The sequence below is a fragment of the Lipotes vexillifer genome, unplaced genomic scaffold (assembly GCF_000442215.2).
Source record: "Lipotes vexillifer unplaced genomic scaffold, Lipotes_vexillifer_v1.1 scaffold555, whole genome shotgun sequence".
NCBI classification, from domain to species: domain Eukaryota; kingdom Metazoa; phylum Chordata; class Mammalia; order Artiodactyla; family Lipotidae; genus Lipotes; species Lipotes vexillifer.
In genome coordinates this window covers 360,932-366,245 of record NW_006772693.1, presented here as the reverse complement: position 1 = coordinate 366,245, position 5,314 = coordinate 360,932, and positions in this window count along the sequence as shown.

Below are 5,314 nucleotides of genomic sequence, written 5' to 3'. Positions count from 1 at the left end.
AAAAAAAAAAAAAAAAAAAAAAAAGAATGACACTTGGCCTCTGTGGTCTTCCTCCCGCAAACCCCATAACCCCATTTCAACCATGAGAAAAACATCAGATGAATCCCAGTTGAGAGACATCCTACAAAACACCTGACCTGTACTTCTCAAAACTGTCAAGGTCATCAAAAATGAGGGAAGTCTAAGAAACTGTCACAACCAAGTGGAGCATACGGTGGCATGATGACTAAACATAATGTGGTGTCCTAGATGGGGTCCTGGAACAGAAAAATGACATTAAACAAAAGCTAAGGAAATCTGAATAAATTATGAACTTTAGTTAACAGTAATGAATTAATATCAATCAGTATTTATGACAAATGTACCCTACTAGTTAGTGTAAGACACTAATAGGGAAAACTTGTTGTGGGGTACTCTATGGATTACCATTGCAATGATTCTGTAAATCTAAAACTGTTGAAAAATAACAAGGTTGTTTAAAAAAAGTAAATGAGTCTATCATTGCTTACAATATCCACAATTAGGGAACTATAGAATCAGATATTAGAGTTGGTAATAAGCTTTGAGATCAAAGGAGAGGACAAAACTCCAAAAAATAACCAAAATATATTCCTGCTATTATTTTTGCAGTCCATTCAAAATATCATCATAATAGTAATTTGATATAGGCTCAATCCTGCTCACCCTCTGAGCAAAATGTCCAAGTCTTGGATAAAAATATATGTGAGAGGATGCAGAAGAAGATCCAGAGACTTGTGTGTTTCGGTGTCATATATATCATCTAATTACAACCACAAAGTAAATCTTTTCGTCTAGCAATTCTCAAGCTGTGGTAGGGAGACCCCAATACCTTTTTAGGGATTCTCCAAAGTTGAAACTATTTTCATAATAACACTAAGATGATATTTACCCTTTTCACTCATTCTCTCACAAGTGTATATGATTCAGTTTTCCAGATATTACAGAATGTGTGATATTACAAAAGATTAATGTAAAAGCAGATATGAGAATCCAACTGCTTTCTGTTAAGCCAGAAATTAAACAGGTTGCAAACATGTAGAACAATACCACTCTTATTATTTTCTTTTGTTTGGGATAGTATAGCTATTTTTCATAAAACACGTGGTTTATGTTAACATGTAACTGTTGTTATTGTTAAGGTATAATTATTATTTAAAATAAACTAATAAATATTTTTTAATTCCTCTTTTAATTTCTAATATGGTAAATATTGATAGATACAACCTACACAAGCACAAATTCTTTGAGGTCCTTAGTAATTTTTGAGTGTAGAAAGTTTGAGAACTGGAAAGATTGAGAACTACTGTACTAATCATAGTGACCAGTTTGCTCTTTCAGCTTTGAGACAATTGTCATTCTATGGTCACCTTGTATCTTAACCCCTCCAGTGTTTTGAGAATTCCTCACCTTTGGAGTCTATGGGAGTGAATATGCCAAATACTCATGTTCCCAGCCTTATGCCTTGCAGCTAGGGCAGGAGCAGTTACCTTAGGTCCTATCAACCACCTGAACGCACTTGAGCCTTGGAACATGGAGAAAGTGAGACTGGGGCCAGGAACAGGTTTATGACAGAAGCAGAAGTGGCAAGGAGATCAGGTCCTATAAGCTGTAGTTCTAATGGCACCTTGTTTGTCCACTGTTAGTTGTGTCGACAGCACAAACTGCAGTGTACAATCCTGTATTTGGGCAGCGGTGGTATCTTCACCTGAACAATCCACATATGTGAATCTGGATATTATTCACGGTTATCTTGTCCTGACCCTGGATTTCCAGCCTGGATCTCTGTTCTTTGAGCTGCACAATATCCTTTAAATAACGTTCCTTTTCAGCTTTAATCATACAGAGATGCTTAATTGCTTGCAATTAATAACTCTGACTATCCTACCAAAAATTGATTTCTTAGTTAACTTCTGTAGTTATATATCTTGACCCCTTTTAACATCAGTCTTTCTGAAATCCCACAAATCATCCAAGGTTAATTAAAGGAAAAAAGCAAAATAAACTTACCCTTTGCTTTATCTACTATAGAAAACAAGCAACCACATAAATAAATTTAAACGTTTAACATTTTGAAAGATGAAAAAAATGTTGGCCTTCTCTAGCTCTAAACTTTTACCAACATTTTGGAATTGTGATCCGACTTTCAACCAGCAGAGTGTAAGATTTTCATGTGTTACTTCCCAGTTATGCAATTTCTATAAAGCAGTCAAGAGGATCTGAAGAGAATGACTTATGATGCCATGCCATGTGCTTAGCTCATTATAAGTCATTTCAAGGCCCTCCAGCCATTCTAAGCCAATCAAAATAGAAATGTTCTAACACATTTGAGAGTATCTTGTTTTATAGAGTGCTTAAAACGGGCAAAAACAGCACACTAGATTTCAAATGTACCAAATTATCCAGGAAGGATTTTGGAACTGGTTCCTATTAGGTTACTTTTCATTATTATTTAATGTGATATATAAAATATAATGCTTTTCTGTTTGAGCTCCTAGGGCCTGGAATGGTTCTGCCTTTTATAATTTTGCAAACACATCTTAAAATATTTTTATTCTGCTCACTTTCTTGCTAGATTTCAAAAGTGAAAAGTATGAGGCCAAGTTAGGCCCTACAGATCTTCCCAGTTTTATGCTAACTCAGATTATGAGGGGCTTAAATTAATTTTGACTAGAAAAAGCATCTTCTTCTACAATTGAAATACTACCTCAGATTAAGGATCCTTTGAAGTAATGTCTCAAAATAATTTAGGGAAAACATACGAGGGAACTAACCCATTGCTTTTTCCCTCTTATGCGTTTGATTGTCCAGGTTTGAGCGTAGGGGTTCTTGGATGTGGATATCTCCACATTTAACTTCTCAGAGGAAAGGTCTGTTTACAGGAGAAGTCAACAGAAAAGCATACAACAGCACACCCCACCTTGAGAACAGGTTGAGGAATTGAAAAACAGGCACACATTATAACCAATAATAACCTATTCTTTCAAGCTTAACTTAGGGGTGCATCTTTTAAAATATGAGGTTTTTGAGCACTTTGCAGATGATTATCTTGGTGAATTTGAGAGAAGCTGCATAGACATGGACTCATGTGTCTTCATTTTTTCCTGTCTCTCACCCAGGGCATCTTTTTCTCCACTTGCTAAGAACAGGAAATGGCAGAAAATAAAGATTTGATCAGTTCCCATTACCTCAGTGAGACTTGCTCAGTTTAACTTAGGCCAACAGCACCTTTATATTTGCCCCAATAAATTACACAATATATCAGAATAGACTAGTTTTGTATAGTTTTTAACTCTCTTTTAATCTTCCAAGCCTTGAGTTCTTCTCACTATTAAAAGCCTGTCTCGAGAAGGTTGCTGTTTCAAAGTAAAAGTAGGCGGTACCTTTGAGACAATTTCCATTACTCAGTGACCTAGAAAAATCCCCTTCTAGCAGCTCCATCCTGAGCAGGTGTAAGAAGCTTCTTGGCCAGCCATGCATGTGAATGTGGCACAGGATAGGCTAATATTAATAGCACCTGAAATCCGGACAGCATTTTAGAGTGAAAATAGAGCTTTCACGTGCAGCATTCTGTCTGAGTCTCAACAGTCCTGCGTTTACTGTAAGCAAGGCTAGAATTGTCCCATGTTACAAATGAGAAACTAGACTCTGAGAGTGACTTTCTCAACTGAGGTGAGGGCTCAGTCTAGAACTGCAGACTGTAGACCATCTGGACCACCGCTAAGAGAGAGGATTATCCAGAGAGCGAAATCATCTGACCATTTTTCGCTCCTCTCCCATCCCCACCCTTTTCTGAAACATTATAGGAAGCCCTACATTGAGCAACCATGGACACTGGGGAAGAAAGGAGTACCCAAAGGCCGGATGGCAAGGCAGGCTGAGCCCCTTGGGTAGCTTACCTGAGGCCACGTACAGCACCAGGAGCCCTGTTATCACCCCAAAACTTAGCATTCCCTTCTCCCCAACCGGCCGGACGATGCTCGTTCCCTGGATTGCTTGAGGCCATTTTGGGTGAGAATTAGGAAAATCAGGAATGATTTACCACCTGAAGTAATAAGATTTAGCACAGAACTGAGAATTCCAAATCAATAGCCAAGGTTTGACAAAGAAATTTAAGAGAAAGGAATGTACCTGCTTTTAGAAGTTGACGTTTCTGTAGTGAGACTACATAAATACAAAGGATTTAAGTCTTGTAGCGAAATGACAGGAATGTGCTAAATAAAGCATGGCAATACGTTTTATGCAAGATCCTCTGCATATGTCATTTCATTTAACTCTTACAACCTGCCTTGAGGTCGCCATTATTATTCTCGTTTCTCACATGAGGAAACTCAGGCTCAGAGAAGTTGAGTGACCTGCTTGAAGTCATACAGCTAGAAGTGGAGACAAAATTTGAACTCAGACGACAAATCCCATGTCTTTCTCAGTATACTGCACTACATCCTAAGTAGTAGGTTACTTGTTCTCATTTTTTTACTTCTCTTTGTGTCCCATCTCCGTAACTCATTATACAAATGAGTTTTTTAAATATTTTAATTTCATTTTTCCTTCTTTCTTTATTAGCTGGAATAACTTTTATAAAGAGACATTTACAATCATCCATTCTTTGGTTGCCTGGAGGTACAACAGAGTTCATTAGGAAAAGTCAGAATAAATAATTCTATTGTATAACAGCTTACAAAATAATGAGTTTGTATTACTATAGCGAAAAGCTACTTACCTTGTGGTCCAACTTCTAAGGAACAGGAAGTATGCAAAAAACTCTTCTGAGAAGCAGAATAGACGTTACAACAAGCGTTCATATGTGAGAAGGCTATCTTTGGTGGTGATTATGTCTTTTATGTATACTCTGTAATTATTTGGGATGTTATAAGATTTCAATGATAGGATACTGCAGGAGCTTTCCCTCTGATCTTTCCGTGACTGGCTGCTCTTCCACCTCAAGTTCTCACCTGTCCAGCGCTGCGCCCTGTTCTTTTAGCACTTTTTATCATAATTAATAATTATGGATTTATTTCTTACTACCTGTCTTCCCCATTAGATTGTAAACTCTCCACAGACGGGAATCATGCCTGCTTTATTGAGCAGGGTTTCTCCAGTACCTATCGTGATGCCTGACACACAGTAGCAATTCAAAAAATGTTGATTGGATGAATGGATGGATGGATGATGGATGGATGGATGGACAGACAAGTGAATCATTCCCAGAAGAGTTTCCAAAGATCGGAGGAATAGGTGAGTTGGTAATCTGATCCAGGGAAGGCTGGATAACTTTGGGGGTTGGGGGGGGTCAGTC